The following is a 17,284-nucleotide window of genomic DNA, read 5'->3' on the forward strand; positions in this document are numbered from 1 at the left end:
CCCTATTTTGGCATGCTGCTTCTTGTGCTGCTCTCTCAGGGATCGGGATGGAAAACAGTGCCAAGGAAGCCATAGTGCTAAAGGACCACTGAAGTCTGAGCAGCTTGGCTCCAAAGCTGGCCCAAGGGCAGCTTCTTATTAACAATATCTTCAAATGAATGTCCCTGTAATTTTGGGTAGGAATGTGAATGGGTAACTGTGGGCTGGGAGTCAGCAGTCTTCTGGGGAGGGGATACAGAAGTGGCAGCAGGGGAGGGGAGAGGGCCCTGGGAGTCAGCAGCCTCACATGGGGCAAGGGAGATAGGGGCAGAAGCGGCAGCAGGGAGAGGGGAAAGAGCTGCTGGCTCCCTTTCAACCCTTTGAGGCTGCTGACTCCCAGTCCATATGGACTGGCAGCTGGCAGCCCAGTGCAGAGTCAGAAGCAACTGGGCTGGAGTAGCTCCTGCCCAGTTGTGGTGGACAGGGAGAGGCCACTCCAGCTCAGTTAACTTGTTAACTAATTCAATAGGATTTTACATCCCTAGTTCCAGGTGGGTGGCCTGAAGTCTCAGAAGATTTTACACCTCTCCTTGATGTGAGTTCCTCCAAGGCACTTTAAGCAGCTCAAATAAGGGTCAACCACTGGTACTGGTTTAGCACCTGCAGTGTCTAACTCTGCCAACTATATATAATGAATTATGTACAAAAACTGCCCAATTCAACCATTCATAGAATCATAGAACACTAGAACTGGAAGAGACCTTGATAGGTCATCAAGTCCAGTCCCCTACCTTCATGGCAGGACCAAGCACCATCGAGACCATCCCTGATAGAGGTCTATCTAATCTAACCTGATCTTCTCATTGGAGAAGGCTTGCAAACACAATAGAAAGTCATTCCAGCAACTGTCACTGCTGGTAAGGAAGAAAGAGGAAGGGCATGAGGCTGGTGGCACCCCTTATATAGGCACATGGGAGTGGAGCTATAAGGGACACTACAGACAGTCCTATGGATACCACTGGGGTAGGGTTAGGGAATTCCTGGCAATAAAGCAGTGGTGCTCAACCTTTTTTCATTTGCGACCCCCAGAGCTGGGAAAATTTTTGTTGAACAACAACAACAACCGGGGCCGGGAACATTTTGTTGCGGCCCTTTAATTTAAAGCACTGGCCCGCTCTCCTGCCACTCCCCCCATCCCCGCCACATGTATGTCAGGCGCCAAGCCAGATCAAAGTGCTGCGATCCACCAGAAAAACAGCAGCGACCCATAGGTTGCACACTGCTGCAATAAAGCATGCAGCATGCTCACACCCAACATGGAATGGACATGGGCCAGAACTTATAGAATAATAATGTTCAAACAATGGGCCACTCAAGTCCCACTTACACAGTATATGATCACTCTAGATATTTTATAGTCAGAGTTGAATATAATCTTGGAATCTTTTGTTGAATTTATATCTCCACACAATCATGGCTATTTCCAAAAGTTTCTCAAGAGTCTTGTCTTCTCTGGGTTTCAAAAGTTGCATATGTTAGCCACACTGTGTTTCATTAGACATACAAGAGCATTTTTTGTTCAGTTTATCATATGATTTTTAAATCAAGCCAGATTTAAATACCTCCACATGAACATAAAAGAGAAATGTTGAATTATTTTGTGGCTATTTCAGTTTCTTTCCCTCTTCCGATCACTCAAGAATGCATAAAACTAATTTTGTCGCACTTCTGATTTTTATATTTATGGTATTAGCTGCAATATCAGTTACACACATTCTATTTCTACAAATTGAAGTTTCATATATAGCATATATCTGTCATATCATATATTTCAATTACTATACGCAATTGCCGTTTCTCCTCACTTATTATATCATGATAGGTCCAAAAAAGGCAAATTTGCTTGACTCCTCATAAATATTAATAAAATATTAGTAAAACACAACTAGCAGCATATATATACACATCTCAAATTGTATTATAAGTTATTCACACAGTCAAGTTTCATAAATGCTCTGTAGTCATTTTTAAAAAACATGTACATACAAGCACACTTTCTAAAACATATTGGAAAAACAAACTAATAGTCTTGCAGCACCTTAAGTTATTCGTTGTTTTTTAAATTTTTCCAGTTACAGACTGTCTCGGCTAGTCCTCTGAAGCTAATAAAAAATAAAAAATTGGTAAATCCATATTTTATTAGCACAGGCTTTCTGAAAAGCATAAAAAAAACTGTACTCTTACCTAACACTTCAAAATACTTAATTATACAGCCTTTAAACAATCCTGACAGAATATAATACGTATTTGTAAAATGCCAAACAAGGTTGTGTACAGGCACCAGAGAAGCAATTCAAGAACATAAGAAAATCCCAAACAGGAATTCCACACAGGTTGATGTTACTCAGGTGGTGAGCATTTCTTTTTCCTTTTATCTGTAAGAACTATAAAAATGAGTAGTCCTGTAGCACCTTAGGGACTAAAATATAAAGTACTGGATATAGATACACACACATTTTATATATAGAGAGTCAGTCTCTCTCTCTCTCATTTATTTATTTACACACACACACACACACACACACACATTTATAAAAGCTTTTCCTGCAGGACGTGTCACTGCATCCCACAGGCTCTGCCCTCTCAGTCTCCCTGACTCAGACACTTTTCAGGGTCTGGTAAAGCTGCCTGGCTGCCCAGCCTGGGCAGATTCTGCTTCCCAAAAGGCTGTGACCAGAGCTGAGCAGGCAGGACCCATCAGAGGCAGAATCTGCCCAGGCCTGGCTTTACCCATCCCCAAACAGTGTCTGGGGCACGGAGCAATTCCATCCAGGGACTGGATGCCACTCTATACCAACCTGCCGCAGGGAATGGAGCTTCAGCAGCACCACTGCCATTGATTGGCAGTGTAGTCCCAGATAGAGACTCTGGGGTGGCTGGACCCGGGGAAGGCCTCCAACTTCTCAGAGGCCAGAGGCCCTATGGTGCTTCATGTGAGCCTGGTGGCTAAGTGGAAGCACTGGCTGCATGCTCCTGCTTGGGGGAAGCCACCACTGTGCTATGTCCCCTTCTGGTGGCTACCTATAGTGTGCAATTGTGTGCGTGGGGTGGGCTGATATTTGGCTTGCCGCCCAGCCACAGAAGCCACAAGGCTGTGTTCCTCCCAAGCAGGGGCTCTCAGCCCTCCAGCCTGGGGCACTGCTTCAGCTGATGCGATGCCTGGGGTGCAGTCCACTGATGTAGGGAACAGAGGCAGGTTCTGTGTCCCTTGTCACCCGCTGCACCATACTCCGCCACGCCTTAAGTGGCTGCACCAGCACTGAGCCACCCCAGTGGAAACCACCACTGCAGTCCGGCAGCCCGAGGCATTAAAAAGGGGAGGCCCAGCAGCATTTGGAGCAGCTGCCAATGTGGCCGAGTGGGGGCCAGGTAGTGGGAAGACTGCTCTGCACAGCGGCATCTGGAGACCCCCCCTCACTACATGGCTCCCCAGCCTTCTTTCCATCCTCCATGAGTGTCCTCAGCCCCTCTCCTGCCCCCTCACAGACTCCAATCCCCGCTTCTCAACCTGGCATTCCAAAGGAACCCCTGCTCTCTCTCTGCCTCCTTTCCATTTCCTCTGCCCAGACATCCCCCTTTCCCATTTCACAGCATCCCAGAAATGCCATCTTTGCGCTGCCCCTTCTCTCCAGGTAGCTTCCCAGATCCTATCACAGTACCAGGAGCAGCTCCTTCCCCTCCTCCCCCGCAATAAATCCCTGCATACAGGCCTGGTGCCATTTCTTTGCTGGTTAGGTTGCCTGTTCGTGGGAGGGGGCAGGGTGTGTGTAGGAGGGATGTATGAGGAGATAGGTGCTGCAATAATGAGGAGGAGGATGGGGATGAGGGGATAGAAGAATGGAGGCAGGGGGATGGGCAGTGTGTGGGTGTGGAGGGGGAGGGGGTAGGGAAGAATGGGAGTGGAAGAATATGGAGGAAGGAGGAGAGAATAGGGATAGGCAGTGTGGAGTAGGGAGGGGCAGGAGGTAGAAAGGGTGGGTGGGTATAAGAATGGAGGTGAGGGTAGGGATGGAAGGAGGAGGACGGGCGGGGGAAAGGAGGTTAGGGAGGATGGTGGGTGTAGGAATTGAGGACAGAGGTAGGGTTAGAGATGGAAAGGAGGGCTGTGGGCCATGGACTATTTTATTGGCAGGTGGGGCAGGAGCTGGAAGGGTGCGGGCAGGGGGGACTAACTGGAGACTGAAGGGCACGAGCGGGTGGAATGGGCTGAGAGCGTTCGGATAGAAGGGCCCATCCAGGGGAGTCATGGGTGGGAGTGGAGAATGGTGCAAGTGACTTGGGGCCATAGAGAGCGCAGCTGAGCTCAGTGAGAGAGGGGGTTGGCGAGCGTAGCAAGCAGGGGGCACAGCCCCCTAGTACGTGTGTGTGTGTGTGTGTGTGTGTGTGTGTGTGTGTGTGTGTGTGTGTGTGTGTGTGTGTGTGTATGTATGTATTTGTTAAGTCTCTAAGGTACTATAGGACTACACGTAGTTTTTAAAGTTAAAGATTAACACAGCTAGCCCTTTGAGATTTGTAATAATCATGTAGACAAAAGTGACTAAGTTTTATGGGGACAACTAAGGTCTTATCTACATTAGAAAAGATTTGTTAGCAACAAGGGCAAAGCACACTCATCTCCTGCATCAGGAGGGAAGATAGCTACACAAACTTTTCCCAATATAGCTTAAGTCATTTCTCCAAATGAATTAAAGTACACTGGTAAACAGACTTATATGCCAAGATAACTGAACCTACACTAGGACATTTTGCCCATTTAAAATCATTATAAAGAATAATATTCCTAACCAGTATTATTATACTAGCTAAAAGACCTACTGGAGACCTGCTTTCAACTTGGTTTAAGTGCTGACAGCTGCTTTACAATAAAATCCATCCATATAACTTGTGTGTGGGGACGTTACCTGAGAATTGCTACAGCAGTATAGAACCTATCTATCAATACCAAATACAACTTCATGGCAGAATTCTTTGCCAGGGGTTGATCTCCATGTAAGAAACTGACCAAAATGAAAACATTAAAATTATGGGAATGTAGGTTCATGTGATCAAGGCAGACATTGCTCCTGAAATAATTAAGGGCTTTACATGTAACTGGGGCTTTCCAAAGTGCACCAGGAATATTCTCTGCTTCTACTCTCAGAATTATGAGAAGGGTAGCCATGTTAGTCTGTATCTGCAAACACAACAAGGAGTCCTGTGGCACCTTAAAGGCAACAGATTTGTTTGGGCATAAGCATAGGCATCCGGTGGCTTAGGCAGAGGAAGGCTTTTCCTTCCCAAACCACCAGGCCTGGCCACAACCACACTCCAGGCAGCGGTGGGGCGGGGAAGAGTGTTGCTGCCCCTAGCACCTGCCCTCCCTGTGCTCCTCGCCAGGGAGGCTGGAACCACACAACCCACCCCCCCACTCCCGTGTTCCAAGAGCCACACTGCGTCCACGCCCCCCTTCACCTCTTTTCCCCTCACCAGTGCTCCAGGGAGGCTGGGCCCCGCATCCTCCCCTCCGGAAGAGGGGCACATTCAGTGCACTGCCCTGCCTCTTCCCCTCTCCTTGGGGGACAGAGCCTCAGGCAGGACTGCAGGTGAGGCTGGGGGCCTGCTTTCCCCAGCCCCAGCTGCACTAACCACCCATATATAAGCTTTTCATGGGCAAAAGCCCACTTAATCACAGGTATCAGTCTCACACCACATAACCATCAGGGTCTTGATCTCCTTAACAGGCTCTATGCCTATTTCTCAATCAAATGTGGTTGATTAATGGGCTATAGCTATTCAAATGCATCTACCCGCTCACAGCTTTCCCTAACATGTCCAGCAAGAGAAGTTGGTCATTTTAAACTACAAATACAGGATAGAGAAGATATAGGAGACACAAACAGTTAATCTCTGGGACAGCTTACACATAGGAGAGAGTCATCAGGATCAAATACATAGAATGGAACCCACAACACACAGAAATGTAGACTATGAGCAGTCTAAGCACACACCGAACGATGGAAAGGAATGAAGACTGGATTAATTTCTAAAAATGGCAAAGTTTGTGTGCCCAGACATATCAAATTAAGTGTAACTAACTACTTGCAGAAAATGAATCAATGTAAGATGGCACGTGGCTATGATTTACCAGTTACGTGCTGCAGACACAAATTACTACAAAATTGTACCACTAACTTTAGTGGCACAGAAAAACGTTGTGTGAACAGTGTGTAAATCTCAGTACAATATTTTGATGGTTAGAATCTCAACGTTTGTATTGATTTTTAAATTACAATCATCCTTAAATAAGCATTTGCAAGGATTTACCAATATTCCAATATATTCAAGCCATTTGCTGTTTATAATTAAATTTCAGTATTCTACAGAACATTTACATGCTTACAAATTCATTTTTACCTTGGCAGATTGCCTACCCAGTTTTAAACAAAGTTATCACTACACCTTTATCAAGATATAATTTTTTATAAGTATGCCTCTACCACACTGTATTCAAAAGGTATTATGAGCTTAAATTGCAGCTGTCCTCTAAAAATGACTCAGGATGTGTCTCAATTTCCATATCAGATGTACTCAGTTCTCAAGTTAAAGTTATCATCCACTTTAAAAAAAAAAAAAAAAAGACACACTACTAGCCTTGTGAACTCAATTTGGGCTTCAAGAGATGAGATGTGGATTCTCATGCAAGTAATCGTAAGTAATGAAGGTTTCCCAGGCCAAACGATGGTCTTAGTGACAGCTGAGCAATCTTTCTTCCTTCAAAGGTGTAAATCGATTACAGGCTCCTATACAAGCAGGGGGCAAAGGGTGTAATAGTTCCCTCCCATCATCCCCTAAGTAAGCATGCTCCGTCCAGGGAGGGGAAGGCAGGAGCAGAGCGCTGCCTGAGCCTCCCTCCCCACCCCATGCTCTGACCAGCCGGAGGAAGGCTGGGAAAGATTTCCCTGCTTACTTGAGGGACCACGAGGAGTGCAATCACACTCTCGTGGTATACATTTACAAAAAAGAGCAAGCGTGCGCACACACACGCACACACCAGAAATTCCTGTATACAGGCCCAAATTGGATCAATTTTATTACAGGTTAAACCTCTATAGTCTAGACTTCCATAGTCCGGCACCATCCTGTGGTCCAGAATCTCCACTGGTGCTCCTAGGCTGAGGCACTCAGAAGTAAAAGCTAGCCTCATGCTCAGCAATTCCTCTGCAGCACAGAGGAAGCTCTGGTAGGATAAAAGAGCTCACTTGCAGAGCTCAAATTCAGGAATGTGGGGGAAGAGTGAGAACAGGGGGGACACTGGGGAAAAGGTAGGGGTGACTGCGGAGGCCCCAAGACTGGCATCCAGAAGCACAGCCTCATGGCAGGTACCAGGTACCAGGAGTCGCAGTCACCCTGCCTCTTCTCCTAAGCTACCTCCCCTCCCCTCTTGGTCGATACCTACTTACTCCCCTTCCCACATGGGAATCTCTCTACCACTATAATCTGCCATTATATTGCTTAAATATTCTGGTATACATTTTATTTTATTTAAATTTAAAGTATTAAGGTGAGCTTGCCTTAGCACCACTGCACCACCAACCAGGAGCCACCTGAGATAAGTAGTGTCCAGCTGGAGCCCACATCCCAAACTTCTACCCCCATCATGAACCCCCTCCTTCACTCCAAACCACTGCCCTAGCACTGAGCACCTCTGCATCCAAATGCTGACTCAGAGCCTGAATCTAGAATCAGTCTTATCTGGGTGAGGCTTCCACCTGCTAATTAAACACTGAGGAAGAAGCTGAATTGCATCATCCCAGAAAGACTAGACAAAAGGCTACACTTACGTGTCACCAACACATTGAAAACACTTAACTCTATGTTAGTCTTCCTAATGGCCCCACACACAGCATGAACAGGAGGCACCCCACACTTGACAGCTCTTCAAGAAGAGCAACTGCTCACAACTACTCACTGAGATCTGTCCAAGTGGGGAAAAAAAATCATTGAAGAGCAGTCCCATAATCCTGACAAGAATTTACAGGCAAGTCAGCAATACCTTAACACTATCAAAAGTAGCTGGGAAATCTAATGTCTCCAGTATGGACACCTTGCCTTTATCTATGGAGAGGAGATAGTCTGATAGCACTTTAGACTATTTGTTTAAGTTTATCCTTATTAGTCTGACATTGACCATCCATTGCAACAGGCAAGCCTAACGAAACATGTAGATGGTATCATGAGCTTTCGTGAGCTGGTCATCTGAAGAAGTGAGCACAGAGACAACGAACACTCCAGTCATCTGAAGAACTGGGCTATGCCCAGGAAAGCTCATGATACCATCTAAATGTTTCGTTAGTCTTTAAAGTGTTACCAGACTATGGGTTGTTTTTTAAGTTTATCCTGTACAAACTAACTCAGTTACCCCTTTGAAGACTAATAAGGGTCAAACATATGAAAGGCATCTAGGCACCATGGGACTTGTCTCACCACAATCTTACCCAAGGAAGGATGTCTAATTAGGACGGCGATGCGGGACCAGCCCGGCAGGACCCCAGCTGCTCTGCCCCGGGCTTCCTGGAATCAGCCGCTGATCTGTTTCAGCAGCGGCTGAATCGGGGACTCCTGAGGCAGAGCAGCTGGGGTCCTGCCGGGTTGGTCCCACATCGCCGTCCTTTGGCGCTGCGGGACCAACCCGGCAGCACCACAGCTGCTTTGCCCCAGGCGTCGGGATTCGTCCGATGCTGAAACTGACCAGCAGTGTCAGTTTCACCAGCAGGCTGAATCCTGACGCCTGGGGCAGAGCAGCTGGGGAGCTGCTGGGTTGGTCTTGTAGCACCGCCCCTCAGCGCTACGGGACCAACCGGGCAGTACCCCAGCTGCTCTGTCCCAGGCATCCCCAAAAGCAGCTGGAGTGCTGCTGGGTTGGTGCCGTAGCGCCGCCCCTCGGCGCTGGGGGACCAACCCGGCAGCACCACAGCTGCTCTATTGCAGGCATCCCCGATTCAGCTGCTGCTGAAACTGACCAGCAGCAGCTGAATCAGGGACTCCTGGGGCAGAGCCTGACTATCGTAAGGGGGGGGCTATGAGGGGTCTGGGGTGGCATCCCCTCCCACCCCACTCCAGACCCCTCATAGCCCCCCCTTCCGATAATCCAGCACCTTTAGGACCCAGGGGGTGCCGGATTATCAAATATGCCGGACTATCAGAAGTTTACTGTAATCAGATTACACTACCCAACCCTAAAGCAAAATTTTCAATTCAGCCTCATTTACTAAATGAAAGCAGAAGTTCAACTGGTTCAGAGTAGGTATAAAAAAGCAATATAGTCACAATGAAGTCAGACTTCAGTGGGAAACAGATTTGGTCCCAAACAATTCTTTAAAAAACACGATTTTGCAGGGATAAACTAGTTTTTCTTGTGAAACTGCTAAGTAAATACCTGTTTAAGCCCAGAAAAACAAAATTATTATTAGACAACAGTATGAAAATTACTGAATTTGATAATAGTTTTGCAGTAATATGGTCTGTTTAATTTTAACTAAAGGAAATAAAACCAAAAATTGCCTCATTCTAAAGCTGTGTGCTATTGCCTTGGCTCTTTCAAATGGAACCTGAAACTTCTGAAGTCTGGGAATTCCCCCTTTGTCTTGGGAAAATAATAGTTTTAAGATCAGCGGTAGGAAACCTAAGGCCCCAGGGTCGATGCGGCCACCAGCTTGCCTGGATCGGGCACCTGAGGCTCGGGGGTCCCCTCAGCATTGGCGAGCCTGTGTTGGCGCTCCAGCTCCCCTACCTTCCCCCTGTGGGGTGGGAGCACACAAAATCTACTAGCCTGGGGCCCCCAGGCTCTCGTGTGCAAGGAGAACGTGGAGAGTGTCTTTCTCCTTCTCAATAAGGGGCCACACATCAGTAAGGGTTTGATTTTTTTTCCTTCTCAATTATGTACGTGCCCCCTGCAATTGATTTTTCTATAGGTCAGCAGCTCCCACCCAAAAAAGGTTCCCCACCCCCAATCTAGATAGAGATACATCTGGTATCAATTCCAAATAATTATGAAAGATTATGAAATTCCCTCCAAGATCCCACACCTCCTCCTGCACCACAATTCCTTACCCCAAGCACCCTTTTGCACCTAACCTCCATCCAAACTGCACACCTGCTCCATTAATATCATGGAAGAGTGCAGCCCTTGAGCAACTAACCAAATTCTTTGAATAGCCCCCCATCAAAAATTATTGCCCACGCCTGCACTAGACCCTGATGCCACAGTCTGATCTATACAAGCAGCTTCTTGCACCAGCATAAAACCCAGTTAACTTAAATGGATATTTCTAGGGGAATTCTGCACCACTGTGTGCACACAGAATTCATATCCCCTGAAGATTTTTTTGCTTCCCTGCAGAAAAATGACTTTTGATGGGGAAGGAGGAGAGCTGCAAGAGTGGTCATGTGCTCCGCCCTAGCAGCAGCGGAGATGTCAGTCAACCCTGGGGGGCAGGCAGTGTTTCCTCTAAGCTGCTTGGCAACACAGCTTCACAGGTGATTAATCAGCCCCACCCAGTCAGAGGTTCAGGACTCCCTGCATGGAGCTGACTGACTGGGCAGGACTGATTAATCACCTGTGAAGCTGTGCTGCCAAGCAGCTTAGAGGGAACACAGGGGGCAGGGCTTTGTGAACATGGGAAGACATCAATCACCACTGGGGGGGGCAAGGCTGGGCATGTATATGCAAGTGAGAGAAACTCAGTCCCTCTCGCTCACTATTGCAGCATGCCTAAGGTGGTGTGGCAGGGTTTGAGGTATTTCTGAGGTAGGCATGGGGAAGAGCAGAATGAGGTAGTCTGCTTGCTTAATGAATTGTTCCCATTATTCTTAGTGAATTTCCCCAGGCATATAAAACAAGTGCAAGTTTTAAAAGTTCCTTTAGATTGCCCAGTAGTAAAGGAGCCTTTTGTAAACAACAATGTGGACTTATAAATGCTTAGGGTGCTTAGTGATTAGAATGGGTCCAAATTTGAGCTGGAAAAAATTCATATCAAAATGTGATTTGTGAACTGTTTACTACTGGCCTTTCTGATGATGATCAGTAGCCAATATAAATTTTCAATTTCATTCCCCAGCCCTCACTTACGTTCAAAAGCTTCAGAGGGGTAGCCAAGTTAGTCTTAACTGGAAAAACTTAAAAAACAACAATTAGTCTAGTAGCATCTCACAGACTAAATAGTTACAAGAGGCTGATAAGAACCTTGAGTTTGCACTAGGAAAGGAAGATGACCAACACCAGATACTACACAGACATCAAGAACCATTAGCACCTTCATTGTTTGGTTGGTTGATAATGTGAGAGCCATCCAATATCACCATTCAAACCATTAGCATAAGAATTAAACTTGTGAATGAAGTTTAGCTCCAATCCTTCACTGTGTATCTGGCTTCTGGAATTGGTCTGAAACTAAACAGATCTAAGTGGGTTGTGCCCACGAAAGCTCATGATACCATCTACATGTTTTGTTAGTCTTTAAAGTGATTATTTGTTGTTTTTTCCTGTTACAGACTAACTGAGCTACTCCTTTGAAGCTTAAAAACAACAAATAGTCTAGCACAGTGTTTCCCAAATGGTCATTTGTGTTTGCCACAATAAGTGTCCCTATGTACACTTGTGCTACATAGTCCTGCATTTTGCTTCAACTACACCAGACTAACACGGCTACATTTCTATTACTGTCCCTATGTAATCCCAGTTTAGCCAGAGAGTGGGGACGACAATGTCACTATTCAGCGCTGTGCACGCAGTCAGTCAGTGGCAGGATCACCCGTTATATACCACTTGATGAAGATATTCGCAACGACATTGCGGATCATCTTCGCGATTTATACACAAACATCATGAAGTAGTTTCCAACCATAAATGACAATAACTGGATTCAAAATCCATTAAGTATAACAGAAAAGGCAGTAGGTTTTTCTACGCAATATTATGAAAACGTGATCAAAATTGCTTCAGACAGCCAATTAATACAAAAATGTAAAGAAGTTTCTCTGATTACATTTTGGGGTGGCTTATGTCAAGAATATTCAGCTTTATCAAGACATACAGTTGGTCAGTTGTTACCCTTCACCAGCACATACTTGTGCAAAACTGGATTCTCGAATTACGCAGCAACAAAAACGAAATACAGAAATCAACTGAATGCCGCGCCAGATATGTGAATCCAACTTTCCAGTATTAAACCAAATATAAAAAGAATCTGCCAAGGAAGGAAGAAAAATCACTCTTCACATTGAAAGCTGTCAATATAATGCATATTAGTTTTTTAGCTTTATTTTTTGTACACATTAAATGTGACTTTTGTTTTTAAATACAGGCAGTCCCCGAGTTACGCGGATCCGACTTATGTCGGATCCGCAGTTACGAACGGGGCCCTCCCTCTCCCTCTCCCTGGTCTCCAGCAGACCAGGGAGAGGAAGCAAAGCGGCGGAACACGCGGCCAGCGGACAGCCCAGACGCGTCTGGGCTGGCCGCGTGCTCCGCGGCTTTGCTCTGCTCTGCTCCCCGTCCCCCTGGTCTGCAGACCAGGGGGACGGGGAGCAGAGCAGAGCAAAGCCACGGAGCCCGAGTGCAGCAGGATAGCCACGGCGCGTCTGGGCTGTCCCGCTGCCCCCGTGCTCCGCGGCTTTGCTCCGGACGCCTGTGGTACAGCAGCTGGGGCGCTGCCGCTTGGTCCCATAGTGCCGCTCTGGGCGCCACTGGACCAACCCAGCAGCACCCCAGCTGCTCTGCCCCAGGTGTCCCCAAGTCAGCCGCTGCTGAAACTGACCAGTGGCTGACTACAGGAAGCCCCTGCCCCGGGCTTCCTGGAATCAGCTGCTGATCAGTTTCAGCAGCAGCTGACTTGGGGATGCCTGGGGTTCTTAAGTTGAATCTGTATGTAAGTCAGAACTGGCCTCCAGATTCAGCCGCTGTTGAAACTGATCAGTTTCAGCAGCAGCTGAATCTGGACGCCAGTTCCGACTTACATACAGATTCAACTTAAGAACAAACCTACAGTCCCTATCTTGTATGTAACCCGGGGACTGCCTGTATGTGCAATTATACTAAATGTTGATCTCATGACCTTGTTTAGTATTTGTTTATTATCATCATGCTTACTTATTGTGGTCTACTCTTTCAGCTCCATATGTTAGACTGATATTAGGGGTTCTGCAAAATTCTTTCAAGTTTAAAAGGGTTCTATGGCCAAATAAAATTGAGAAACACTGGTTTAGCAGCCCCTTAAAGACTAACAAAACATGTAGATGGTATCCTGAGCTTTCGTGGGTACAACCTTCTTCAGTGTCATCCGAAGAAGTGGGTTGTACCCACGAAAGCTCAGGATACCATCTACATGTTTTGTAGTCTTTAAGGTGCTGCGAGAGTATTCGTTATTTTTTAAGTTTTTCTTACTTATAATGTAATACATATATGATGGCTGCATATATTTGTTGACTAATAACTAGAAATAAAAGGTAATGCCTACATTACTATTGGACAAATGGAAATCGGGGATTTCCTCCAATCCTCCTCACTTATATTCTCCATCCACTGTATTGTAGTTTAAATAAACTATTAAAATAATTGAAACTGGCATGATTATATTGTTATTTTTACAAATAAACTGTGCAGAATTTTAAAATATTATGTACAGATTTTCTCATTTTTTGTTGCAGAACTTCCCCAGGTATAAATGATGTTCTTCACAGGAATTACATAATCTGCATGAAGATCTTATAACATAATCAGGGTCCAAGTCAGTACAGTTTGTGTTTATTTGGTGGTGCACATAAAAGTCTTAAGTGTTCTAAAGTTTTTTTCATATGTGTATATGTAACATTAAAAACATCAAAATTAAAATATTTGAACAATGAGTCTACAGTACTGTGCACAATAAAATAAGAAGCACAGTTACAACTGGTTATGACTGTAATACCTTTAATTGACTGAAAAATACATCACTCATTGACAAAATTAACAAAGAAAACTGGTACCAATAAGATAATTACAGCTAGAGAAATTCAAACTTTTTCTAAGAAATTGGTAACTCCATTAAAATAGCTGCCTATAGCAACTGCCAACCTTCAAATGAATAAACAGCAGAACTGCAATGGTACAAATTCTCTACTGCCTGGATATTTGGTTTTTGCCCTTTATTGTCTCTGACTAGGAATCCAGTATCTTACCAGTCTCTTTCACCTATAGAAGCACTGTTGTCCGTTCCCCCTACCATCCCAAACAAAGTAACAGCTGGGCTAAACTGCCTCCTCTGAGCATACAACTCTCTGAATAAACTGTGAGATAGTAACTGAAGTGGCCTCCAACGGCGTGTTTAAGAGCAAATGTTTTTCCCCCCCATCACCAGTCTGCATAAACAGTTGCATCTAATTCTCTTTCTTATATACATGCCTCCCAGAGCCATCATGTCCAAAAAGGACTGGTGTCTACAAGTCCATCCCTACTGGTGTTCTACTAGAATGATTCCCAGCTACAGGCCAGAGAGTTTCCCTCTACTTTATAAAAGTCTCTATGCTAGAGCACCACTCCACACCCATAGCAATCCATCCTAGTTCAAAATGTGCATGCTATAATTCATCCTGGGACTCAAGCTGTTCCATAGCCACTTATCATCATCACACAGACCCACTCCACACGCCACAGCGCTCAGTTCCCCTATGCCCACACCTCACAACAGCGGAGGCATTCAAGCCACAAACGCTCTACCTCCCAAGTGAAAGCACGGGCAGACCCTCGCATGCCGCTGTCCGCCTCTGACTCAGGCGCGGCCGGCGCTGCCCCGCCAGTGACCACACACACACCCGTTCGGAAACGGTGGGGCCCCGGAGGAGGGGCCGCTCACCTTCCAAACACGTGCGCTTGAACCCACGCTCCCGGGTCCCGTCCAGCGGGGAGCCGGCCCCTCCACCGGCCGAGGCCGCGCTCTCTCGCCATCGCGCAGCGCACTACGCTGCCGGCTGGGATGAGTCGGGGACGCTCCTGACACCCCCGGCAGCGCTCAGCTCCTTCCCACCCCGCCGAGGAGACGGCCGGCCCTGCCCCCAGCCGGGACCCGAGCGCCCCGGCCTGGCGTCACCACCCTCCGCTGCACCCACCGCGCGCAGGAGGCCCGGACCCCAGCGCCCCCTGGCCCGGGCGGCGCTCTGCGGGGCGGGCGCGTGGGTGGAGGGCGGCGTCAGTGAACCCGTCGCCGGTTGCCGGGGTCCGGACCCTCCCCGGCGCCGCCCGCCCCGCCCGAGATCCAAGCGGAGGCTTCTCCTCCTCCGAGCGCTGCGGAGATGGACAATGCCCCGCCGCGGCTCCCCGGGGAGGCGGCACCGGCGGCGGCCTCGCTCCCGCCGGGGCTGGGGGCAGCGTCTGTGCGGCGGGGGCGCACCCCGGGCTCACCTGCGTAGGAGACGGGGCAGGGGAGGGACCCTCCGTCCGCCAGGCGGGCACCCGCGCCCGGGGCCGCGGCAGCTCACCCGCTCAGGATTCCTGTCATTCAGCAGCGGCTACCTGAGCCGGGGCGGGGGGAGGGAAGAGCGGGCACCACCACAAACAGGGAGGAAGGCAGGAAGCGCATGCGCGCCAGTCCTTCTCTCGCTCGCCAATGGGCTCTAAAAGGAGCCCATCCGCGCAGGCGCCGGGTGAGGAGCGGCCGCGCGCCCCCGCCCGCCTACGCTGGAAGCGTCTGCGGCGCAAGAGGCTGCGCGCGCACCCGGCTTGACAGTCCCCAACGAGCGCAACTGCCCCCAACGGTCGCTGGGAGTGGGGAGGGCTCGCGCTCTGCCGGGTGGGGGGGGGAGGCGTAGAGGGTGAGAGGCGCGCGCGCGCCCTCTCGCTGCGGTTGGGGAGGGGGAGATGGAGCGGCTTGCAGCCTTCGCCTGTGATTGGTTGCCCGCCGCGCTCGCTGGCTCCGCAGACATTCCAATGGCCCCGAAGCATCTCTCAGGGCCGGCGCAGGCGGCTGCTCGAGCCCTTTCCCGCGCATGGTCCCTGGGGAGCCTGCTCTGGGGGTATCGAGGGGTGTTTGCTACTAATTCCTTCCAGCCAGTGGGTGCACCCCTAGCAACAGCACCCCTAGCAACAGCACCCCCGCTTCACCTGCCGCTGGCTTTACACACATTGGGCACTCTCCTAATTAAGGAAGAAACTAATTAAGACAAAAACTTGCAATTTTTTCTCTCTAGTCTGCTACACTGAAGTCAGTACCATTGTAGAGAGATGTCAGAAATATATAAGTAGGCCCGCTAATCCATGAGCACCGTCCAAACCTACCTTGCCTGCTACACCTACATCATTCCTCAAAGAGAAAGGTGCAGTCTGGATAGACAGCGGGTGGCAGGGTGAAGACCACAATAAATTAAGATGGAGGCCCCACCAAGCAGAAAGAGATAGGGAATAATGTTAGGGACTGCCCCATAACGAGCCAATATTGTTTTCCTTAGTCTAATAAAAGTTCAGTGTTTGGTATTACAAGAAAGCAGTCCTTTCTGTTGTCACAAGGCACACACTCAGAAGTTGACTCCGCACAAACCAGCCTAAAGGAAAGGAAAATTAAATGCCACATTTCAATTCTCCACTAGGCTTTCAGTTTAATGGGCCAATGAAGTGGCCTGAGTGGAAAGAAGACTTCACCAGACTTCTAACTGCAACTAAGTTTAGCACAGTGACTGTTAGATCACCTCAGTATTTAATGCAAGGAGGGAAGCAAAACTGAAAATATTTATAAATCATTTTCCTTCACTGAGGGAGGAGATAACCATTCTGCCTCACTACGCATTTATTATTCCTAGAATGAGCCAGTAAATTAATGGATAAAAAGAACAGATTGACAATTTATGTAGACTTTCAAATTACCTTTGAGAAAGTCTCCCACAGGAGGCCAGTGAGAAAACAGTCTGAGATGAGAGGTTAAGTATTGTCATGCATCAAAAATTAACTAAGAGACGGGAAACAGTATTCTGTTATGACAAAGGTTTAGCAGCAGAATTTCATTCAATTTGGTAGTAGGACCAATGTTGGTTAATATATTTATTAATAATCTGAAAAAGGAGATAAACAGTGAAATATCTGTATCTGCAGATGGCATAACATTATTCAGATTAGTTAAGGCCATGGAAAACTGAAATCTTCAGAGGAACCTAATCAAACTGGATGAACGGGCAGTATGAAGGCAAATTAAGTTCACCCTTGATTATTAATATGTATAAATGCAAACTAATGTCCATTAGAGGG

General features: G+C 47.5%; 1 protein-coding gene across 7 annotated transcripts in view; it reads right to left on the reverse strand.

Moving 5' to 3' along the window:
- Positions 1-15,650, reverse strand: part of RALGPS2 (Ral GEF with PH domain and SH3 binding motif 2) — a 214,042-nt gene extending 198,392 nt beyond the window's left edge. For all 7 annotated transcript variants that reach the window (XM_075936864.2, XM_075936867.2, XM_075936866.2 and 4 more), the window contains exon 1: positions 15,452-15,650. The gene's annotated coding sequence lies outside the window, so the exon portion shown is untranslated. The remainder of the gene's footprint in view (positions 1-15,451) is intronic.
- Positions 15,651-17,284: the final 1,634 nt, after the last annotated feature.

The sequence above is a fragment of the Pelodiscus sinensis genome, chromosome 9, assembly GCF_052426305.1.
Source record: "Pelodiscus sinensis isolate ZL-2025 chromosome 9, ASM5242630v1, whole genome shotgun sequence".
Lineage (NCBI taxonomy): Eukaryota > Metazoa > Chordata > Testudines > Trionychidae > Pelodiscus > Pelodiscus sinensis.